At 38.2% G+C, this 24,246-nt stretch overlaps 16 non-coding genes across 16 annotated transcripts; all 16 read right to left on the bottom strand.

Annotated features, from left to right (window-relative positions):
- Positions 1 to 338: 338 nt before the first annotated feature.
- Trnae-cuc (transfer RNA glutamic acid (anticodon CUC)) lies at positions 339 to 410 on the bottom strand. Its single transcript has one exon. It is a non-coding gene; the product is annotated as a tRNA-Glu (tRNA).
- Positions 411 to 2,454: 2,044 nt separating this feature from the next.
- Trnae-cuc (transfer RNA glutamic acid (anticodon CUC)) lies at positions 2,455 to 2,526 on the bottom strand. The gene has a single exon. It is a non-coding gene; the product is annotated as a tRNA-Glu (tRNA).
- Positions 2,527 to 4,043: 1,517 nt separating this feature from the next.
- On the bottom strand, positions 4,044 to 4,115 carry Trnae-cuc (transfer RNA glutamic acid (anticodon CUC)). Its single transcript has one exon. It is a non-coding gene; the product is annotated as a tRNA-Glu (tRNA).
- Positions 4,116 to 4,573: 458 nt separating this feature from the next.
- On the bottom strand, positions 4,574 to 4,645 carry Trnae-cuc (transfer RNA glutamic acid (anticodon CUC)). The gene has a single exon. It is a non-coding gene; the product is annotated as a tRNA-Glu (tRNA).
- A 2,038-nt stretch (positions 4,646 to 6,683) lies between these two features.
- Positions 6,684 to 6,755, bottom strand: Trnae-cuc (transfer RNA glutamic acid (anticodon CUC)). Its single transcript has one exon. It is a non-coding gene; the product is annotated as a tRNA-Glu (tRNA).
- A 1,311-nt stretch (positions 6,756 to 8,066) lies between these two features.
- Positions 8,067 to 8,138, bottom strand: Trnae-cuc (transfer RNA glutamic acid (anticodon CUC)). The gene has a single exon. It is a non-coding gene; the product is annotated as a tRNA-Glu (tRNA).
- Positions 8,139 to 10,712: 2,574 nt separating this feature from the next.
- Positions 10,713 to 10,784, bottom strand: Trnae-cuc (transfer RNA glutamic acid (anticodon CUC)). Its single transcript has one exon. It is a non-coding gene; the product is annotated as a tRNA-Glu (tRNA).
- A 1,513-nt stretch (positions 10,785 to 12,297) lies between these two features.
- Trnae-cuc (transfer RNA glutamic acid (anticodon CUC)) lies at positions 12,298 to 12,369 on the bottom strand. Its single transcript has one exon. It is a non-coding gene; the product is annotated as a tRNA-Glu (tRNA).
- Positions 12,370 to 13,886: 1,517 nt separating this feature from the next.
- On the bottom strand, positions 13,887 to 13,958 carry Trnae-cuc (transfer RNA glutamic acid (anticodon CUC)). The gene has a single exon. It is a non-coding gene; the product is annotated as a tRNA-Glu (tRNA).
- Positions 13,959 to 14,941: 983 nt separating this feature from the next.
- Positions 14,942 to 15,013, bottom strand: Trnae-cuc (transfer RNA glutamic acid (anticodon CUC)). The gene has a single exon. It is a non-coding gene; the product is annotated as a tRNA-Glu (tRNA).
- A 2,038-nt stretch (positions 15,014 to 17,051) lies between these two features.
- Positions 17,052 to 17,123, bottom strand: Trnae-cuc (transfer RNA glutamic acid (anticodon CUC)). Its single transcript has one exon. It is a non-coding gene; the product is annotated as a tRNA-Glu (tRNA).
- A 1,311-nt stretch (positions 17,124 to 18,434) lies between these two features.
- Trnae-cuc (transfer RNA glutamic acid (anticodon CUC)) lies at positions 18,435 to 18,506 on the bottom strand. Its single transcript has one exon. It is a non-coding gene; the product is annotated as a tRNA-Glu (tRNA).
- A 1,508-nt stretch (positions 18,507 to 20,014) lies between these two features.
- Positions 20,015 to 20,086, bottom strand: Trnae-cuc (transfer RNA glutamic acid (anticodon CUC)). The gene has a single exon. It is a non-coding gene; the product is annotated as a tRNA-Glu (tRNA).
- A 458-nt stretch (positions 20,087 to 20,544) lies between these two features.
- Trnae-cuc (transfer RNA glutamic acid (anticodon CUC)) lies at positions 20,545 to 20,616 on the bottom strand. Its single transcript has one exon. It is a non-coding gene; the product is annotated as a tRNA-Glu (tRNA).
- Positions 20,617 to 21,075: 459 nt separating this feature from the next.
- On the bottom strand, positions 21,076 to 21,147 carry Trnae-cuc (transfer RNA glutamic acid (anticodon CUC)). Its single transcript has one exon. It is a non-coding gene; the product is annotated as a tRNA-Glu (tRNA).
- Positions 21,148 to 22,668: 1,521 nt separating this feature from the next.
- Positions 22,669 to 22,740, bottom strand: Trnae-cuc (transfer RNA glutamic acid (anticodon CUC)). Its single transcript has one exon. It is a non-coding gene; the product is annotated as a tRNA-Glu (tRNA).
- Positions 22,741 to 24,246: the final 1,506 nt, after the last annotated feature.

Genomic DNA, 24,246 nt, shown 5'->3' with positions numbered 1-24,246 from the left:
CAGAAACACCGCCATTGGCCAATATGCTGATCTCAAAGTTATTAAAGCACCAAGTTACATATCGAGTTGTTAGTAAAATATTGGAGAAGGAATGTTTCTTAAAAACCTTCAAACACTTCGACGCAAAGAATTATCAAAATCTTCCTCAACCTTTATTATGCAATTAAAAATTTGTACTTGTTTCTTAAACATACGGAAAAACTTAATGGAAACGCTGAGGTACTGCATTATTCAATTTCTGTTAGATGGACCAAACCAATCAATGACTTAACACAACCACATTATTTTAAAGTTTCAATGGCAAGATTCGACAATAGGAAATGTTGTTAAATCGTATTCTCCCGTGCGGGGAATCGAACCCCGGCCACGGCGTTGAGAGCGCCGGATCCTAACCACTAGACCACACGGGATATGTTGATGTTATTTTCGCGATTAATATGCTATTTAAGCAGTTATACGTACGGTTTTTCAGCGCAAGTTTTTTCAGATAATGTTTCTCACATGTCTTAAATGCCGAGTTGAAAGTCAGAAACACCGCTATTATCCAATATGCTGATTTCAAAGCTATTAAAGCACCAAGTTACATTTCGGGATGTTAGTAAAGTTTTGGAGAAAGAATGTCTCTCGAAAACTTTCAAAGACTTCGAGGCAAAGTATTTTCTAAAACTTCCCTAACCTTTATTATGCAATTGAAAATTTGTACTTGTTTCTTAAACACATGGAAAAAGCTAGTGGAATTACTGAGTTTGTGCATTGTTCATTTTCTGTTAGCTGGACCAAATCCATCAATGACTTAACACCACCACATTATTTTAAAGTGGCAAAGGCAGGATTCGACAATAGGAAATGTTGTAAAATCGCATTCTCCCGTGCGGGGAATCGAACCCCGGCCACGGCAGTGAGAGCGCTGGATTCTAACCACCAGACCACACGGGATATGCATGATGATATTTACTTGGCGATTGAAATGCTATTTTAACAGTTGTACGTACGTTCTTTCAGCGCAAGTTTTTTGAGATAATGTTTCTCACATGTCTTAAATGCCGAATTAAATGGCAGAAACACCGTCATTGGCCAATATGTTGATCTCAAAGTTATTAAAGCATCAAGTTACATATCGGGCTAATAGAAAAATATTGGAGAAAGAATGTCTCTTGAAAACCTTCAAACACTTCGACGCACAGAATTTTCCAAAATCTTCCTCAACATTTATTATGCAATTAACAATTTGTACTTGTTTCTTAAACATACGGAAAAAGTTAGTGGAAACGCTGAGGTTCTGCATTGCTCATTTTCTGTTAGATAGACCAAATCCATCAATGACTTAACACTACCACATTATTTTAAAGTGGCAAAAGCACCATTAGACAATAGGAAATGTTGTAAAATCGTATACTCTCGGGCGGGAAAGCGAAGTCCGTCTACGGCGGTGAGAGCGCGAGATCCTAACTACTAGACCACACGGGATATGCATGATGAGATTATTTTCGCGATTGAAATGCTATTTTAACAGTTGTACGTACGTTCTTTTAGCGCAAGTTTTTTGAGATAATGTTTCTCACTTGTCTTAAATGCCGAGTTCAATGTCAGAAACACCGCCATTGGCCAATATGTTGATCTCAAAGTTATTAAAGCACCAAGTTACATATCGAGCTGTTAGTAAAATATTGGAGAAAGAATGTCTCTTGAAAACCTTCAAACACTTCGACGCGAATTATTTTCTAAATCTTCCTCAACCTTTATTATGCAATTGAAAATTTGTACTTGTTTCTTAAACATACGGAAAAGTTAGTGGAAACGCTGAGGTTCTGCATTATTCATTTTCTGTTAGATGGACCAAATCCATCAATGACTTAACACTACCACATTACTTTAAAGTTTTAATGGCCAGATTCGACAATAGGAAATGTTGTGAAACCGTATTCTCTCGTGCGGGGAATCGAACCCCGGCCACGCCGGTGAGAGCGCCGGATCCTAACCACTAGACCCCACGGGATATGCATGCTGATATTATTTTCGCGATTGAAATGCTATTTAAACAGTTATACGTGCGTTCTTTCAGCGCAAGTTTTTTCAGATAATGATTCTCACATGTCTTAAATGCCAAGATAAAAGTCAGAAACACCGCAATTGGCCAATATGATGATCTCAAAGTTATTAAAGAACCAAGTTACATATCGGGCTGTTAGTAAAATATTGGAGGAAGAATGTCTCTCGAAAACCTTCAAACAATTCGACCCAAAGCATATTCTAAAGCTTCCTCATCTTTTATTATGCAATTGAAAATTAGTATTGGTTTCTTAAACACATGGAAAAAGCTAGTGGAAATGCTGAGTTTGTGCATTGTTCATTTTCTGTTAGTTGGACCAAATCCATCAATGACTTAACACAACCACATTATTTTAAAGTTTTATTGGCCAGATTCGACAATAGGAAATGTTGTAAAATCGCATTCTCTCGTGCGGGGAATCGAACCCCGGCCACGGCGGTGAGAGCGCCGGATCCTAACCACTAGACCACACGGGATATGCATGATGCTATTATTTTCGCCGTTGAAATGCTATTTTAACAGTTGTACGTACGTCCATTCAGCGCAAGTTTTTTGAGATAATGTTTCTCACATGTCTTAAATGCCGAGTTAAAAGTCAGAAACACCGCTAATGGCCAATATGATGATCTCAAAGTTATTAAAGCACCAAGTTACATATCGGGCTGTTAGTAAAGTATTGGAGAAAGAATGTCTCTCGAAAACCTTCAAACAAATCGAGCCAAAGCATTTTATAAAGCTTGCTCAACTTTCATTATGCAATTAACAATTTGTACTTGTTTCTTAAACATACGGAAAAAGTTAGTGGAAACGCTGAGGTTCTGCATTGCTCATTTTCTGTTAGATAGACCAAATCCATCAATGACTTAACACTACCACATTATTTTAAAGTGGCAAAAGCACCATTAGACAATAGGAAATGTTGTAAAATCGTATACTCTCGGGCGGGAAAGCGAAGTCCGTCTACGGCGGTGAGAGCGCGAGATCCTAACTACTAGACCACACGGGATATGCATGATGAGATTATTTTCGCGATTGAAATGCTATTTTAACAGTTGTACGTACGTTCTTTTAGCGCAAGTTTTTTGAGATAATGTTTCTCACTTGTCTTAAATGCCGAGTTCAATGTCAGAAACACCGCCATTGGCCAATATGTTGATCTCAAAGTTATTAAAGCACCAAGTTACATATCGAGCTGTTAGTAAAATATTGGAGAAAGAATGTCTCTTGAAAACCTTCAAACACTTCGACGCGAATTATTTTCTAAATCTTCCTCAACCTTTATTATGCAATTGAAAATTTGTACTTGTTTCTTAAACATACGGAAAAGTTAGTGGAAACGCTGAGGTTCTGCATTATTCATTTTCTGTTAGATGGACCAAATCCATCAATGACTTAACACTACCACATTACTTTAAAGTTTTAATGGCCAGATTCGACAATAGGAAATGTTGTGAAACCGTATTCTCTCGTGCGGGGAATCGAACCCCGCCCACGCCGGTGAGAGCGCCGGATCCTAACCACTAGACCCCACGGGATATGCATGCTGATATTATTTTCGCGATTGAAATGCTATTTAAACAGTTATACGTGCGTTCTTTCAGCGCAAGTTTTTTCAGATAATGATTCTCACATGTCTTAAATGCCAAGATAAAAGTCAGAAACACCGCAATTAACCAATATGAAGATCTCAAAGTTATTAAAGAACCAAGTTACATATCGGGCTGTTAGTAAAATATTGGAGGAAGAATGTCTCTCGAAAACCTTCAAACAATTCGACCCAAAGCATATTCTAAAGCTTCCTCATCTTTTATTATGCAATTGAAAATTAGTATTGGTTTCTTAAACACATGGAAAAAGCTAGTGGAAATGCTGAGTTTGTGCATTGTTCATTTTCTGTTAGTTGGACCAAATCCATCAATGACTTAACACAACCACATTATTTTAAAGTTTTATTGGCCAGATTCGACAATAGGAAATGTTGTAAAATCGCATTCTCTCGTGCGGGGAATCGAACCCCGGCCACGGCGGTGAGAGCGCCGGATCCTAACCACTAGACCACACGGGATATGCATGATGCTATTATTTTCGCCGTTGAAATGCTATTTAAACAGTTATACGTACGTTCTTTCGGCGCAAGTTTTTTCAGATAATGTTTCTCACATGTCTTTAATGCCAAGGTAAAAGTCAGAAACACTGCCATTGGCCAATATGCTGATCTCAAAGTTATTAAAGCACCAAGTTACATATCGGGCTGTTAGTAAAATATCGGAGGAAGAATGTCTCTCGAAAACCTTCAAACAATTCGACCCAAAGCATATTCTAAAGCTTCCTCATCTTTTATTATGCAATTGAAAATTAGTATTGGTTTCTTAAACACTTGGAAAAAGCTAGTGGAAATGCTGAGTTTGTGCATTGTTCATTTTCTGTTAGTTGGACCAAATCCATCAATGACTTAACACAACCACATTATTTCAATGTTTTAATGGCCAGATTCGACAATAGGAAATGTTGTAAAATCGCATTCTCTCGTGCGGGGAATCGAACCCCGGCCACGGCGGTGAGAGCGCCGGATCCTAACCACTAGACCACACGGGATATGCATGATGCTATTATTTTTGCCGTTGAAATGCTATTTTAACAGTTGTACGTAGGTCCATTCAGCGCAAGTTTTTTGAGATAATGTTTCTCACATGTCTTAAATGCCGAGTTAAAAGTCAGAAACACCGCCAATGGCCAATATGGTGATCTCAAAGTTATTAAAGCACCAAGTTACATATCGGGCTGTTAGTAAAGTATTGGAGAAAGAATGTCTCTCGAAAACCTTCAAACAAATCGACCTCAAGCATTTTCTAAAGCTTGCTCAACTTTCATTATGCAATTGAAAATTTGTACTTGTTTTTTAATCATGCGGAAAAAGTTAATGGAAACGCTGACTTTCTGCATTGTTCATTTTCTGTTAGATGGACCAAATCCATCAATGACTTAACACAACCACATTATTTTAAAGTTTCAATAGCCAGATTCGACAATAGGAAATGTTGTGAAACCGCATTCTCCAGTGCGGGGAAACGAACCCCGCAACGGCGGTGAGAGCACCGGATCCTTACCACTAGACCACACAGGATATGCTGATGTTATTTTAGCGATTGAAATGCTATTTAAACAGTTATACGTACGTTCTTTCGGCGCAAGTTTTTTCAGATAATGTTTCTCACATGTCTTAAATGCCAAGGTAAAAGTCAGAAACACTGCCATTGGCTAATATGCTGATCTCAAAGTTATTAAAGCACCAAGTTACATATCGGGATGTTAGTAAAGTTTTGGAGAAAGAATGTCTCTCGAAAACTTTCAAACACTTCGAGGCAAAGTATTTTCTAAGTCTTCCTCAACCTTTATTATGCAATTGAAAATTTGTACTTGTTTTTTAATCATGCGGAAAAAGTTAATGGAAACGCTGACTTTTTGCATTGTTCATTTTCTGTTAGATGGACCAAATCCATCAATGACTTAACACAACCACATTATTTTAAAGTTTCAATAGCCAGATTCGACAATAGGAAATGTTGTGAAACCGCATTCTCCAGTGCGGGGAAACGAACCCCGCCACGGCGGTGAGAGCACCGGATCCTAACCACTAGACCACACAGGATATGCTGATGTTATTTTAGCGATTGAAATGCTATTTAAACAGTTATACGTACGTTCTTTCGGCGCAAGTTTTTTCAGATAATGTTTCTCACATGTCTTAAATGCCAAGGTAAAAGTCAGAAACACTGCCATTGGCCAATATGCTGATCTCAAAGTTATTAAAGCACCAAGTTACATATCGGGATGTTAGTAAAGTTTTGGAGAAAGAATGTCTCTCGAAAACTTTCAAACACTTCGAGGCAAAGTATTTTCTAAGTCTTCCTCAACCTTTATTATGCAATTGAAAATTTGTACTTGCTCCTTAAACGCATGGAAAATGCTAGTGGAAATGCTAAGTTTATGCATTGTTCATTTTCTGTTAGTTGGACCAAATCCATCAATGACTTAACACAACCACATTATTTTAAAGTTTCAATGGCCAGATTCGACAATAGGAAATGTTGTAAAATCGCATTGTGCCGTACGGGGAATCGAACCCCGGCCATTGCGGTGAGAGCGCCGTATCCTAACCACTAGACCACACAGTATATGCATGATGCTATTATTTTCGCGATAGAAATGCTATTTTAACAGTTGTACGTACGTCCTTTCAGCGCACGTTTTTTGAGATAATGTTTCTCACATGTCTTAAATGCCGAGTTAAAAGTCAGAAACATCGCAATTGGCCAATATGATGATCTCAAAGTTATTAAAGAACCAAGTTACATATCGGGCTGTTAGTAAAATGTTGGAGGAAGAATGTCTCTCGAAAACCTTCAAACAATTCGACCCAAAGCATATTCTAAAGCTTCCTCATCTTTTATTATGCAATTGAAAATTAGTATTGGTTTCTTAAACACATGGAAAAAGCTAGTGGAAATGCTGAGTTTGTGCATTGTTCATTTTCTGTTAGTTGGACCAAATCCATCAATGACTTAACACAACCACATTATTTTAAAGCTTCAATGGCCAGATTCGACAATAGGAAATGTTGTAAAATCGCATTCTCCCGTGCGGGGAATCGAACCCCGGCCACGGCGGTGAGAGCGCCGGATCCTAACCACTAGACCACACGGGATATGCATGATGCTATTTTTTTCGCCATTGAAATGCTATTTTAACAGTTGTACGTACGTCCTTTCAGCGCAAGTTTTTTGAGATAATGTTTCTTACATGTCTTAAATGCCGAGTTAAAAGTCAGAAACACCGCCATTGGCCAATATGATGATCTCAAAGTTATTAAAGCACCAAGTTACATATCGGGATGTTAGTAAAGTTTTGGAGAAAGAATGTCTCTCGAAAACTTTCAAACACTTCGAGGCAAAGTATTTTCTAAGTCTTCCTCAACCTTTATTATGCAATTGAAAATTTGTACTTGCTTCTTAAACATACGAAAAAGTTGGTGGAAACGCTGTGGTTCTGCATTATTCATTTTCTGTTAGATGGACCAAACCCATCAATGACACAACACAACCACATTATTTTAAAGTTTCAATGGCCAGATTCGACAATAGGAAATGTTGTATAATCGTATTCTCCCGTGCGGGGAATCGAACCCGGCCACGGCGTTAAGAGCGCCGGATCCTAACCAGTAGACCACACGGGATATGTTGATGTTATTTGCGCGATTGATATGCTATTTAAACAGTTATACGTACGGTCTTTCAGCGCAAGCTTTTTTAGTATTTTTGAATATTTGTACTTGTTTTTTAATCACGCGGAAAAAGTTAGTGGGCGCGCTGTCTTTCTGCATTGTTCATTTTCTGTTAGATGGACCAAATCCATCAATGACTTAACACAACCACATTATTTTAAAGTTTCAATGGCTAGATTCGACAATAGGAAATGTTGTGAAACCGTATTCTTCAGTGCGGGGAATCGAACTCCGGCCACGGCAGTGAGAGCGCCGGATCCTAACCACTACACCACACGGTTCATGCTAATGCTATTTTAGCGATTGAAATGCTATTTTAACAGTTGCACGTACGTCCTTTCAGCGCACGTTTTTTGAGATAATGTTTCTCACATGTCTTAAATGCCGAATTAAATGGCAGAAATACCGTCATTGGCCAATATGATAATCTCAAAGTTATTAAACCACCAAGTTACATATCGGGCTGTTAGTAAAATATTGGAGGAAGAATGTCTCTCGAAAACCTTCAAACAATTCGACCCAAAGCATATTCTAAAGCTTCCTCAACTTTTATTATGCAATTGAAAATTTGTATTGGTTTCTTAAACTCATGGAAAAAGCTAGTGGAAATGCTGAGTTTGTGCATTGTTCAATTTCTGTTAGTTGGACCAAATCCATCAATGACTTAACACAACCACATTATTTTAAAGTTTTAATGGCCAGATTCGACAATAGGAAATGTTGTAAAATCGCATTCTCCCGTGCGGGGAATCAAACCCCGGCCATGGCGGTGAGAGCGCCGGATCCTAACCACTAGACCACACAGGATATTCTGATGTTATTTTAGCGATTGAAATGCTATTTAAACAGTTATACGTACGTTCTTTCGGCGCAAGTTTTTTCAGATAATGTTTCTCACATGTCTTAAATGCCGAATTAAATGGCAGAAACACCGTCATTGGCCAATATGTTGATCTCAAAGTTATTAAAGCATCAAGTTACCTATCGGACTGTTAGTAAAATATTGGTGAAAGAATGTCTCTTGAAAACCTTCAGACACTTCGACGCAAAGAATTATCTAAATCTTCATCAACTTTTATTAGGCAATTAAAAAATTGTACTTGTTTCTTAAACATACGGAAAAAGTTAGTGGAAACGCTGAGGTTCTGCATTGCTCATTTTCTGTTAGATAGACCAAATCCATCAATGACTTAACACTACCAAATTATTTTAAAGTGGCAAAGGCAGGATTCGACAATAGGAAATGTTGTAAAATCGTATACTCTGGGGCGGGGAATTGAAGCCCGGCTACGGCGGTCAGAGCGCCGGATCCTAACCACTAGAACACACGGGATATGCACGATGATATTATTTTCGCGATTGAAATGCTATTTTAACAGTTGTACGTACGTTCTTTTAGCGCAAATTTTTTGAGATATTGTTTCTCACATCTCTTAAATGCCGAGTTAAAAATCAGAAACACCGCCATTGGCCAATATGCTGATCTCAAAATTTTTAAGGCGACAAGTTACATCTCGAGCTGTTAGTAAAATATTGGGGAAGGAATGTTTCTTGAAAACCTTCAAACACTTCGACGCAAAAAATTATCAAAATCTTCCTCAACCTTTATTATGCAATTAAAAATTTGTAGTTGTTTCTTAAACATACGGAAAAAGTTAGTGGAAACGCTGAGGTTCTGCATTGTTCATTTTCTGTTAGATGGACCAAATCCATCAATGACTTAACACTACCACATTATTTTAAAGTGGCAAAGGCACCATTAGACCATAGGAAATGTTGTAAAATCGTATACTCTCAGGCGGGAAATCGAAGTCCGTCTACGGCTGTGAGAGCGCGGGATCCTAACTACTAGACACCACGGGATATGCATGATGAGATTATTTTCGCGATTGAAATGCTATTTTAACAGTTGTACGTACGTTCTTTTAGCGCAAGTTTTTTGAGATAATGTTTCTCACTTGTCTTAAATGCCGAGTTCAATGTCAGAAACACCGCCATTGGCCAATATGCTGATCTCAAAGTTATTAAAGCACCAAGTTACATATCGAGCTGTTAGTAAAATATTGGAGAAGGAATGTTTCTTGAAAACCTTCAAACACTTCGACGCAAAGAATTATCAAAATCTTCCTCAACCTTTATTATGCAATTGAAAATTTGTACTTGTTTCTTAAACACATGGAAAAAGCTAGTGGAATTACTGAGTTTGTGCATTGTTCATTTTCTGTTAGCTGGACCAAATCCATCAATGACTTAACACCACCACGTTATTTTAAAGTGGCAAAGGCAGGATTCGACAATAGGAAATGTTGTAAAATCGCATTCTCCCGTGCGGGGAATCGAACCCCGGCCACGGCAGTGAGAGCGCTGGATCCTAACCACCAGACCACACGGGATATGCATGATGATATTTACTTCGCGATTGAAATGCTATTTTAACAGTTGTACGTACGTTCTTTCAGCGCAAGTTTTTTGAGATAATGTTTCTCACATGTCTTAAATGCCGAATTAAATGGCAGAAACACCGTCATTGGCCAATATGTTGATCTCAAAGTTATTAAAGCATCAAGTTACCTATCGGACTGTTAGTAAAATATTGGTGAAAGAATGTCTCTCGAAAACCTTCAGACACTTCGACGCAAAGAATTATCTAAATCTTCCTCAACTTTTATTAGGCAATTAAAAAATTGTACTTGTTTCTGAAACATACGGAAAAAGTTAGTGGAAACGCTGAGGTTCTGCATTGCTCATTTTCTGTTAGATAGACCAAATCCATCAATGACTTAACACTACCACATTATTTTAAAGTGGAAAAGGCAGGATTCGACAATAGGAAATGTTGTAAAATCGTATACTCTGGGGCGGGGAATTGAAGCCCGGCTACGGCGGTCAGAGCGCCGGATCCTAACCACTAGAACACACGGGATATGCACGATGATATTATTTTCGCGATTGAAATGCTATTTTAACAGTTGTACGTACGTTCTTTTAGCGCAAGTTTTTTGAGATAATGTTTCTCACTTGTCTTAAATGCCGAGTTCAATGTCAGAAACACCGCCATTGGCCAATATGCTGATCTCAAAGTTATTAAAGCACCAAGTTACATATCGAGTTGTTAGTAAAATATTGGAGAAAGAATGTTTCTTAAAAACCTTCAAACACTTCGACGCAAAGAATTATCAAAATCTTCCTCAACCTTTATTATGCAATTAAAAATTTGTACTTGTTTCTTAAACATACGGAAAAACTTAATGGAAACGCTGAGGTACTGCATTATTCAATTTCTGTTAGATGGACCAAACCAATCAATGACTTAACACAACCACATTATTTTAAAGTTTCAATGGCAAGATTCGACAATAGGAAATGTTGTTAAATCGTATTCTCCCGTGCGGGGAATCGAACCCCGGCCACGGCGTTGAGAGCGCCGGATCCTAACCACTAGACCACACGGGATATGTTGATGTTATTTTCGCGATTGATATGCTATTTAAGCAGTTATACGTACGGTTTTTCAGCGCAAGTTTTTTCAGATAATGTTTCTCACATGTCTTAAATGCCGAGTTGAAAGTCAGAAACACCGCTATTATCCAATATGCTGATTTCAAAGCTATTAAAGCACCAAGTTACATTTCGGGATGTTAGTAAAGTTTTGGAGAAAGAATGTCTCTCGAAAACTTTCAAAGACTTCGAGGCAAAGTATTTTCTAAAACTTCCCTAACCTTTATTATGCAATTGAAAATTTGTACTTGTTTCTTAAACATACGGAAAAAGTTAGTGGAAACGCTGAGGTTCTGCATTGCTCATTTTCTGTTAGATAGACCAAATCCATCAATGACTTAACACTACCACATTATTTTAAAGTGGCAAAAGCACCATTAGACAATAGGAAATGTTGTAAAATCGTATACTCTCGGGCGGGAAAGCGAAGTCCGTCTACGGCGGTGAGAGCGCGAGATCCTAACTACTAGACCACACGGGATATGCATGATGAGATTATTTTCGCGATTGAAATGCTATTTTAACAGTTGTACGTACGTTCTTTTAGCGCAAGTTTTTTGAGATAATGTTTCTCACTTGTCTTAAATGCCGAGTTCAATGTCAGAAACACCGCCATTGGCCAATATGTTGATCTCAAAGTTATTAAAGCACCAAGTTACATATCGAGCTGTTAGTAAAATATTGGAGAAAGAATGTCTCTTGAAAACCTTCAAACACTTCGACGCGAATTATTTTCTAAATCTTCCTCAACCTTTATTATGCAATTGAAAATTTGTACTTGTTTCTTAAACATACGGAAAAGTTAGTGGAAACGCTGAGGTTCTGCATTATTCATTTTCTGTTAGATGGACCAAATCCATCAATGACTTAACACTACCACATTACTTTAAAGTTTTAATGGCCAGATTCGACAATAGGAAATGTTGTGAAACCGTATTCTCTCGTGCGGGGAATCGAACCCCGGCCACGCCGGTGAGAGCGCCGGATCCTAACCACTAGACCCCACGGGATATGCATGCTGATATTATTTTCGCGATTGAAATGCTATTTAAACAGTTATACGTGCGTTCTTTCAGCGCAAGTTTTTTCAGATAATGATTCTCACATGTCTTAAATGCCAAGATAAAAGTCAGAAACACCGCAATTGGCCAATATGATGATCTCAAAGTTATTAAAGAACCAAGTTACATATCGGGCTGTTAGTAAAATATTGGAGGAAGAATGTCTCTCGAAAACCTTCAAACAATTCGACCCAAAGCATATTCTAAAGCTTCCTCATCTTTTATTATGCAATTGAAAATTAGTATTGGTTTCTTAAACACATGGAAAAAGCTAGTGGAAATGCTGAGTTTGTGCATTGTTCATTTTCTGTTAGTTGGACCAAATCCATCAATGACTTAACACAACCACATTATTTTAAAGTTTTATTGGCCAGATTCGACAATAGGAAATGTTGTAAAATCGCATTCTCTCGTGCGGGGAATCGAACCCCGGCCACGGCGGTGAGAGCGCCGGATCCTAACCACTAGACCACACGGGATATGCATGATGCTATTATTTTCGCCGTTGAAATGCTATTTTAACAGTTGTACGTACGTCCATTCAGCGCAAGTTTTTTGAGATAATGTTTCTCACATGTCTTAAATGCCGAGTTAAAAGTCAGAAACACCGCTAATGGCCAATATGATGATCTCAAAGTTATTAAAGCACCAAGTTACATATCCGGCTGTTAGTAAAGTATTGGAGAAAGAATGTCTCTCGAAAACCTTCAAACAAATCGAGCCAAAGCATTTTATAAAGCTTGCTCAACTTTCATTATGCAATTAACAATTTGTACTTGTTTCTTAAACATACGGAAAAAGTTAGTGGAAACGCTGAGGTTCTGCATTGCTCATTTTCTGTTAGATAGACCAAATCCATCAATGACTTAACACTACCACATTATTTTAAAGTGGCAAAAGCACCATTAGACAATAGGAAATGTTGTAAAATTGTATACTCTCGGGCGGGAAAGCGAAGTCCGTCTACGGCGGTGAGAGCGCGAGATCCTAACTACTAGACCACACGGGATATGCATGATGAGATTATTTTCGCGATTGAAATGCTATTTTAACAGTTGTACGTACGTTCTTTTAGCGCAAGTTTTTTGAGATAATGTTTCTCACTTGTCTTAAATGCCGAGTTCAATGTCAGAAACACCGCCATTGGCCAATATGTTGATCTCAAAGTTATTAAAGCACCAAGTTACATATCGAGCTGTTAGTAAAATATTGGAGAAAGAATGTCTCTTGAAAACCTTCAAACACTTCGACGCGAATTATTTTCTAAATCTTCCTCAACCTTTATTATGCAATTGAAAATTTGTACTTGTTTCTTAAACATACGGAAAAGTTAGTGGAAACGCTGAGGTTCTGCATTATTCATTTTCTGTTAGATGGACCAAATCCATCAATGACTTAACACTACCACATTACTTTAAAGTTTTAATGGCCAGATTCGACAATAGGAAATGTTGTGAAACCGTATTCTCTCGTGCGGGGAATCGAACCCCGGCCACGCCGGTGAGAGCGCCGGATCCTAACCACTAGACCCCACGGGATATGCATGCTGATATTATTTTCGCGATTGAAATGCTATTTAAACAGTTATACGTGCGTTCTTTCAGCGCAAGTTTTTTCAGATAATGATTCTCACATGTCTTAAATGCCAAGATAAAAGTCAGAAACACCGCAATTGGCCAATATGATGATCTCAAAGTTATTAAAGAACCAAGTTACATATCGGGCTGTTAGTAAAATATTGGAGGAAGAATGTCTCTCGAAAACCTTCAAACAATTCGACCCAAAGCATATTCTAAAGCTTCCTCATTATTTATTATGCAATTGAAAATTAGTATTGGTTTCTTAAACACATGGAAAAAGCTAGTGGAAATGCTGAGTTTGTGCATTGTTCATTTTCTGTTAGTTGGACCAAATCCATCAATGACTTAACACAACCACATTATTTTAAAGTTTTATTGGCCAGATTCGACAATAGGAAATGTTGTAAAATCGCATTCTCTCGTGCGGGGAATCGAACCCCGGCCACGGCGGTGAGAGCGCCGGATCCTAACCACTAGACCACACGGGATATGCATGATGCTATTATTTTCGCCGTTGAAATGCTATTTTAACAGTTGTACGTACGTCCATTCAGCGCAAGTTTTTTGAGATAATGTTTCTCACATGTCTTAAATGCCGAGTTAAAAGTCAGAAACACCGCTAATGGCCAATATGATGATCTCAAAGTTATTAAAGCACCAAGTTACATATCGGGCTGTTAGTAAAGTATTGGAGAAAGAATGTCTCTCGAAAACCTTCAAACAAATCGAGCCAAAGCATTTTATAAAGCTTGCTCAACTTTCATTATGCAATTGAAAATTTGTACTTGTTTTTTAATCATGCGGAAAAAGTTAATGGAAACGCTGACTTTCTGCATTGTTCATTTTCTGTTAGATGGACCAAATCCATCAATGACTTAACACAACCACATTATTTTAAAGTTTCAATAGCCAGATTCGACAATAGGAAATGTTGTGAAACCGCATTCTCCAGTGCGGGGAAACTAACCCCGCCACGGCGGTGAGAGCACCGGATCCTAACCACTAGACCACACAAGATATGCTGATGTTATTTTAGCGGTTGAAATGCTATTTAAACAGTTATACGTACGTTCTTTCGGCGCAAGTTTTTTCAGATAATGTTTCTCACATGTCTTTAATGCCAAGGTAAAAGTCAGAAACACTGCCATTGGCCAATATGCTGATCTCAAAGTTATTAAAGCACCAAGTTACATATCGGGCTGTTAGTAAAATATCGGAGGAAGAATGTCTCTCGAAAACCTTCAAACAATTCGACCCAAAGCATATTCTAAAGCTTCCTCATCTTTTATTATGCAATTGAAAATTAGTATTGGTTTCTTAAACACTTGGAAAAAGCTAGTGGAAATGCTGAGTTTGTGCATTGTTCATTTTCTGTTAGTTGGACCAAATCCATCAATGACTTAACACAACCACATTATTTCAATGTTTTAATGGCCAGATTCGACAATAGGAAATGTTGTAAAATCGCATTCTCTCGTGCGGGGAATCGAACCCCGGCCACGGCGGTGAGAGCGCCGGATCCTAACCACTAGACCACACGGGATATGCATGATGCTATTATTTTTGCCGTTGAAATGCTATTTTAACAGTTGTACGTAGGTCCATTCAGCGCAAGTTTTTTGAGATAATGTTTCTCACATGTCTTAAATGCCGAGTTAAAAGTCAGAAACACCGCCAATGGCCAATATGGTGATCTCAAAGTTATTAAAGCACCAAGTTACATATCGGGCTGTTAGTAAAGTATTGGAGAAAGAATGTCTCTCGAAAACCTTCAAACAAATCGACCTCAAGCATTTTCTAAAGCTTGCTCAACTTTCATTATGCAATTGAAAATTTGTACTTGTTTTTTAATCATGCGGAAAAAGTTAATGGAAACGCTGACTTTCTGCATTGTTCATTTTCTGTTAGATGGACCAAATCCATCAATGAATTAACACAACCACATTATTTTAAAGTTTCAATAGCCAGATTCGACAATAGGAAATGTTGTGAAACCGCATTCTCCAGTGCGGGGAAACGAACCCCGCAACGGCGGTGAGAGCACCGGATCCTTACCACTAGACCACACAGGATATGCTGATGTTATTTTAGCGATTGAAATGCTATTTAAACAGTTATACGTACGTTCTTTCGGCGCAAGTTTTTTCAGATAATGTTTCTCACATGTCTTAAATGCCAAGGTAAAAGTCAGAAACACTGCCATTGGCTAATATGCTGATCTCAAAGTTATTAAAGCACCAAGTTACATATCGGGATGTTAGTAAAGTTTTGGAGAAAGAATGTCTCTCGAAAACTTTCAAACACTTCGAGGCAAAGTATTTTCTAAGTCTTCCTCAACCTTTATTATGCAATTGAAAATTTGTACTTGTTTTTTAATCATGCGGAAAAAGTTAATGGAAACGCTGACTTTTTGCATTGTTCATTTTCTGTTAGATGGACCAAATCCATCAATGACTTAACACAACCACATTATTTTAAAGTTTCAATAGCCAGATTCGACAATAGGAAATGTTGTGAAACCGCATTCTCCAGTGCGGGGAAACGAACCCCGCCACGGCGGTGAGAGCACCGGATCCTAACCACTAGACCACACAGGATATGCTGATGTTATTTTAGCGATTGAAATGCTATTTAAACAGTTATACGTACGTTCTTTCGGCGCAAGTTTTTTCAGATAATGTTTCTCACATGTCTTAAATGCCAAGGTAAAAGTCAGAAACACTGCCATTGGCCAATATGCTGATCTCAAAGTTATTAAAGCACCAAGTTACATATCGGGATGTTAGTAAAGTTTTGGAGAAAGAATGTCTCTCGAAAACTTTCAAACACTTCGAGGCAAAGTATTTTCTAAGTCTTCCTCAACCTTTATTATGCAATTGAAAATTTGTACTTGCTCCTTAAACGCATGGAAAATGCTAGTGGAAATGCTAAGTTTATGCATTGTTCATTTTCTGTTAGTTGGACCAAATCCATCAATGACTTAACACAACCACATTATTTTAAAGTTTCAATGGCCAGATTCGACAATAGGAAATGTTGTAAAATCGCATTGTGCCGTACGGGGAATCGAACCCCGGCCATTGCGGTGAGAGCGCCGTATCCTAACCACTAGACCACACAGTATATGCATGATGCTATTATTTTCGCGATAGAAATGCTATTTTAACAGTTGTACGTACGTCCTTTCAGCGCACGTTTTTTGAGATAATGTTTCTCACATGTCTTAAATGCCGAGTTAAAAGTCAGAAACATCGCAATTGGCCAATATGATGATCTCAAAGTTATTAAAGAACCAAGTTACATATCGGGCTGTTAGTAAAATGTTGGAGGAAGAATGTCTCTCGAAAACCTTCAAACAATTCGACCCAAAGCATATTCTAAAGCTTCCTCATCTTTTATTATGCAATTGAAAATTAGTATTGGTTTCTTAAACACATGGAAAAAGCTAGTGGAAATGCTGAGTTTGTGCATTGTTCATTTTCTGTTAGTTGGACCAAATCCATCAATGACTTAACACAACCACATTATTTTAAAGCTTCAATGGCCAGATTCGACAATAGGAAATGTTGTAAAATCGCATTCTCCCGTGCGGGGAATTGAACCCCGGCCACGGCGGTGAGAGCGCCGGATCCTAACCACTAGACCACACGGGATATGCATGATGCTATTTTTTTCGCCATTGAAATGCTATTTTAACAGTTGTACGTACGTCCTTTCAGCGCAAGTTTTTTGAGATAATGTTTCTTACATGTCTTAAATGCCGAGTTAAAAGTCAGAAACACCGCCATTGGCCAATATGATGATCTCAAAGTTATTAAAGCACCAAGTTACATATCGGGATGTTAGTAAAGTTTTGGAGAAAGAATGTCTCTCGAAAACTTTCAAACACTTCGAGGCAAAGTATTTTCTAAGTCTTCCTCAACCTTTATTATGCAATTGAAAATTTGTACTTGCTTCTTAAACATACGAAAATGTTGGTGGAAACGCTGTGGTTCTGCATTATTCATTTTCTGTTAGATGGACCAAACCCATCAATGACGTAACACAACCACATTATTTTAAAGTTTCAATGGCCAGATTCGACAATAGGAAATGTTGTATAATCGTATTCTCCCGTGCGGGGAATCGAACCCGGCCACGGCGTTAAGAGCGCCGGATCCTAACCAGTAGACCACACGGGATATGTTGATGTTATTTGCGCGATTGATATGCTATTTAAACAGTTATACGTACGGTCTTTCAGCGCAAGCTTTTTTAGTATTTTTGAATATTTGTACTGGTTTTTTAATCACGCGGAAAAAGTTAGTGGGCGCGCTGACTTTCTGCATTGTTCATTTTCTGTTAGATGGACCAAATCCATCAATGACTTAACACAACCACATTATTTTAAAGTTTCAATGGCTAGATTCGACAATAGGAAATGTTGTGAAACCGTATTCTTCAGTGCGGGGAATCGAACTCCGGCCACGGCAGTGAGAGCGCCGGATCCTAACCACTACACCACACGGTTCATGCTAATGCTATTTTAGCGATTGAAATGCTATTTTAACAGTTGCACGTACGTCCTTTCAGCGCACGTTTTTTGAGATAATGTTTCTCACATGTCTTAAATGCCGAATTAAATGGCAGAAATACCGTCATTGGCCAATATGATAATCTCAAAGTTATTAAACCACCAAGTTACATATCGGGCTGTTAGTAAAATATTGGAGGAAGAATGTCTCTCGAAAACCTTCAAACAATTCGACCCAAAGCATATTCTAAAGCTTCCTCAACTTTTATTATGCAATTGAAAATTTGTATTGGTTTCTTAAACTCATGGAAAAAGCTAGTGGAAATGCTGAGTTTGTGCATTGTTCAATTTCTGTTAGTTGGACCAAATCCATCAATGACTTAACACAACCACATTATTTTAAAGTTTTAATGGCCAGATTCGACAATAGGAAATGTTGTAAAATCGCATTCTCCCGTGCGGGGAATCAAACCCCGGCCATGGCGGTGAGAGCGCCGGATCCTAACCACTAGACCACACAGGATATTCTGATGTTATTTTAGCGATTGAAATGCTATTTAAACAGTTATACGTACGTTCTTTCGGCGCAAGTTTTTTCAGATAATGTTTCTCACATGTCTTAAATGCCAAGGTAAAAGTCAGAAACACTGCCATTGGCCAATATGCTGATCTCAAAGTTATTAAAGCACCAAGTTACATATCGGGATGTTAGTAAAGTTTTGGAGAAAGAATGTCTCTCGAAAACTTTCAAACACTTCGAGGCAAAGTGTTTTCTAAGTCTTCCTCAACCTTTATTATGCAATTGAAAATTTGTACTTGCTCCTTAAACGCATGGAAAATGCTAGTGGAAATGCTAAGTTTGTGCATTGTTCATTTTCTGTTAGTTGGACCAAATCCATCAATGACTTAACACAACCACATTATTTTAAAGTTTCAATGGCCAGATTCGACAATAGGAAATGTTGTAAGATCGCATTGTGCCGTACGGGGAATCGAACCCCGGCCATGGCGGTGAGAGCGCCGGATCCTAACACTAGACCACACGGTATATGCATGATGCTATTATTTTCGCAATTGAAGTGCTATTTTAACAATTGTACGTACGTTCTTTCAGCGCACGTTTTTTGTGATAATGTTTCTCACATGTCTTAAATGCCGAGTTAAAAGTCAGAAACACCGCCATTGTCCATTATGATGATCTCAAAGTTATTAAAGAACCAAGTTACATATCGGGCTGTTAGTAAAATATTGGAGGAAGAATGTCTCTCGAAAACCTTCAAACAAATCGACCCAAAGCATTTTCTAAAGCTTGCTCAACTTTCATTATGCAATTGAAAATTTGTACTTGTTTTATAATCATGCGGAAAAAGTTAGTGGAAACGCTGACTTTCTGCATTGTTCATTTTCTGTTAGATGGACCAAATCCATCAATGACTTAACACAACCACATTATTTTAAAGTTTCAATAGCCAGATTCGACAATAGGAAATGTTGTGAAACCGCATTCTCCAGTGCGGGGAAACGAACCCCGCCACGGCAGTGAGAGCGCCGGATCCTAACCACTAGACCACACAGGATATGTTGATGTTATTTTAGCGATTGAAATGCTATTTAAACAGTTATACGTACGTTCTTTCGGCGCAAGTTTTTTCAGATAATGTTTCTCACATGTCTTAAATGCCAAGGTAAAAGTCAGAAACACCGCCATTGGCCAATATGCTGATCTCAAAGTTATTAAAGAACCAAGTTACATATCGGGCTGTTAGTAAAATATTGGAGGAAGAATGTCTCTCGAAAACCTTCAAACAATTCGACCCAAAGCATATTCTAAAGCTTTCTCATCTTTTATTATGCAATTGAAAATTTGTATTGGTTTCTTAAACACATGGAAAAAGCTAGTGGAAATGCTAAGTTTGTGCATTGTTGATTTTCTGTTAGTTGGACCAAATCCATGAATGACTTAACACAACCACATTATCTTAAGGCTTTAATGGCCAGATTCGACAATAGGAAATGTTGTAAAATCGCATTCTCCCGTGCGGGGAATCGAACCCCGGCCACGGCGGTGAGAGCGCCGGATCCTAACCACTAGACCACACGGGATACGCATGTTGCTATTATTTTCGCCATTGAAATGCTATTTTAACAGTTGTACGTACGTCCTTTCAGCGCAAGTTTTTTGAGATAATGTTTCTTACATGTCTTAAATGCCGAGTTAAAAGTCCGAAACACCGCCATTGGCCAATATGATGATCCCAAAGTTATTAAAGCACCAAGTTACATATCGGGATGTTAGTAAAGTTTTGGAGAAAGAATGTCTCTCGAAAACTTTCAAACACTTCGAGACAAAGTATTTTCTAAGTCTTCCTGAACATTTATTATGCAATTGAATATTTGTACTTGTTTTTTAATCATGCGGAAAAAGTTAGTGGACGCACTGACTTTCTGCATTGTTCATTTTCTGTTAGATGGACCAAATCCATCAATGACTTAACACAACCACATTATTTTAAAGTTTCAATGGCCAGATTCGACAATAGGAAATGTTGTAAAATCGCATTCTCCCGTGCGGGGAATCGAACCCCGGCCACGGCGGTGAGAGCGCCGGATCCTAACCACTAGACCACACGGGATATGCATGTTGCTATTATTTTCGCCATTGAAATGCTATTTTAACAGTTGTACGTACGTCCTTTCAGCGCAAGTTTTTTGAGATAATGTTTCTTACATGTCTTAAATGCCGAGTTAAAAGTCCGAAACACCGCCATTGGCCAATATGATGATCTCAAAGTTATTAAAGCACCAAGTTACATATCGGGATGTTAGTAAAGTTTTGGAGAAAGAATGTCTCTCGAAAACTTTCAAACACTTCGAGGCAAAGTATTTTCTAAGTCTTCCTCAACATTTATTATGCAATTGAATATTTGTACTTGTTTTTTAATCATGCGAAAAAAAGTTAGTGTACGCGCTGACTTTCTGCATTGTTCATTTTCTGTTAGATGGACCAAATCCATCGATGACTTAACACAACCACATTATTTTAAAGTTTCAATGGCCAGATTCGACAATAGGAAATGTTGTAAAATCGCATTCTCCCGTGCGGGGAATCGAACCCCGGCCACAGCGGTGAGAGCGCCGGATCCTAACCACTAGACCACACGGGATATGCATGATGCTATTATTTTCGCCATTGAAAAGCTATTGTAACAGTTGTGCGTACGTCCTTTCAGCGCAACGCAAGTTTTTTGAGATAATGTTTCTTACATGTCTTAAATGCCGAGTTAAAAGTCAGAAACATTGCTAATAGCCAATATGATGATCTCAAAGTTATTAAAGCACCACGTTACATATCGGGATGTTAGTAAGGTTTTGGAGAAAGAATGTCTCTCGAAAACTTTCAAACACTTTGAGGCAAAGTATTTTCTAAGTCTTCCTCAACCTTTATTATGGAATTGAAAATTTGTACTTGTTTCTTAAACACATGGAAAAAGCTAGGGGAATTGCTGAGTTTGCGCACTGTTCATTTTCTGTTAGTTGGACCAAATCCATCAATGACTTAACACAACCACATTATTTTAAAGTGGCAAAGGCAGGATGCGACAATAGGAAATGTTGTAAAATCACATTCGCCCGTGCAGGGAATCGCACCCCGGCCACGGCGGTGAGAGCGCTGGATCCTAACCACCAGACCACACGGGATATGCATGCTGATATTATTTTCGAGATTGAAATGCTATTTAAACAGTTATACGTACGTCCTTTCAGCGCAAGTCTTTTGAGATAATGTTTCTTACATGTCTTAAATGCCGAGTTAAAAGTCAGAAACACCGCCATTGGCCAATATGATGATCTCAAAGTTATTAAAGCACCAAGTTACATATCGGGATGTTAGTAAAGTTTTGGAGAAAGAATGTCTCTCGAAAACTTTCAAACACTTCGAGGCAAAGTATTTTCTAAGTCTTCCTCAACCTTTATTATGCAATTGAATATTTGTACTTGTTTTTTAATCATGCGGAAAAAGTTAGTGGACGCGCTGACTTTCTGCATTGTTTATTTTCTGTTAGATGGACCAAATCCATCAATGACTTAACACAACCACATTATTTTAAAGTGGCAAAGGCAGGATGTGACAATAGGAAATGTTGTAAAATCGCATTCTCCCGTGCAGTGAATCGAACCCGACCACGGCGGTGAGAGCGCCGGATCCTAACCACCAGACCACACGGGATATGCATGCTGATATTATTGTCGAGATTGAAATGCTATTTAAACAGTTATACGTGCGTTCTTTCAGCGCAAGTTTTTTGAGATAATGTTTCTCACATGTCTTAAATGCCGGTTTAAAAGTCAGATTACCGCCATTGGCCAATATGATGATCTCAAAGTTATTAAAGCACCAAGTTACAAATCGGGCTGTTAGTAAAATATTGGAGAAAGAATGTCTCTCGAAAACCTTCGAATAATTCGACCCAAAGCATTTTCTAAAGCTTCCTCAACTTTTATTATGGAATTGAAAATTTGTATTGGTTTCTTAAACACATGGAAAAAGCTAGTGGAAATGCTGAGTTTGTGGATTGTTCATTTTCTGTTAGTTGGACCAAATCCATCAATGACTTTACACAACCACATTATTTTAAAGCTTCAATGGCCAGATTCGACAATAGGAAATGTTGTAAAATCGCATTTTCCCCTGCGGGGAATCGAACCCCGGGCACGGCGGTGAGAGCGCCGGATCCTAACCACTAGACCACACGGGATATGCATGATGCTATTATTTTCGCCATTGAAAAGCTATTGTAACAGTTGTACGTACGTCCTTTCAGCGCAAGTTTTTTGAGATAATGTTTCTTACATGTCTTAAATGGCGAGTTAAAAGTCAGAAACACTGCCATTGGCCAATATGATGATCTCAAAGTTATTAAAGCACCAAGTTACATATCGGTATGTTAGTAAAGTTTTGGAGAAAGAATGTCTCTCGAAAACTTTCAAACACTTTGAGGCAAAGTATTTTCTAAGTCTTCCTCAACCTTTATTATGCAATTAAAAATTTGTACTTGTTTCTTAAACACATGGAAAAAGCTAGGGGAATTGCTGAGTTTGTGCACTGTTCATTTTCTGTTAGTTGGACCAAATCCATCAATGACTTAACACAACCCCATTATTTTAAAGTGGCAAAGGCAGGATGCGACAATAGGAAATGTTGTAAAATCGCATTCGCCCGTGCGGGGAATCGAACCCCGGCCACGGCGGTGAGAGCGCCGGGTCCTAACCACCAGACCACACTGGATATGCATGCTGATATTATTTTCGAGATTGAAATACCATTTAAACAGTCGTACGTACGTCCTTTCAGCGCAAGTTTTTTGAGATAATGTTTCTTACATGTCTTAAATGCTGAGTTAAAAGTCAGATACACCGCCATTGGCCAATATGATGATCTCAAAGTTATTAAAGCACCAAGTTACATATCGGGATGTTAGTAAAGTTTTGGAGAAAGAATGTCTCTCGAAAACTTTCAAACACTTCGAGGCAAAGTATTTTCTAAGTCTTCCTCAACCTTTATTATGCAATTGAATATTTGTACTTGTTTTTTAATCATGCGGAAAAAGTTAGTGGACGCGCTGACTTTCTGCATTGTTCATTTTCTGTTAGATGGACCAAATCCATCAATGACTTAACACAATCACATTATTTTAAAGTTTCAATGGCCAGATTCGACAATAGGAAATGTTGTGAAAGCGTATTCTCCAGTGCGGGGAATCGAACTCCAGCCACGGCGGTGAGAGCGCCGGATCCTAACCACTAGACCACACGGTTCATGCTAATGTTATTTTAGCGATTGAAATGCTATTTTAACAGTTGCATGTACCTTCTTCTTTTAGCGCAAGTTTTTTGAGATAATGTTTCTCACATGTCTTAAATGCCGACTTAAATGGCAGAAACACCGTCATTGGCCAATATGATGACCTCAAAGTTATTAAAGCACCAAGTTGCATATCGGGCTGTTAGTAAAATATTGGTGAAGAAATGTCTCTCGAAATCCTTCAAACACATCGACGCAAAGAATATTCTAAATCTTCCTCAACCTTTATTATTCAATTAAAAATTTGTACTTGTTTCTTAAACATACGAAAAAGTTGGTGGAAACGCTGAGGTTCTGCATTATTCATTTTCTGTTAGATGGACCAAACCCATCAATGACGGAACACAACCACATTATTTTAAAGTTTCAATGGCCATATTCGACAATAGGAAATGTTGTA

This window comes from Hydractinia symbiolongicarpus, chromosome 11, assembly GCF_029227915.1.
Source record: "Hydractinia symbiolongicarpus strain clone_291-10 chromosome 11, HSymV2.1, whole genome shotgun sequence".
In the NCBI taxonomy this organism is placed as follows: Eukaryota; Metazoa; Cnidaria; class Hydrozoa; order Anthoathecata; family Hydractiniidae; genus Hydractinia; species Hydractinia symbiolongicarpus.
This window is presented reverse-complemented; position numbering and strand designations above follow the sequence as displayed.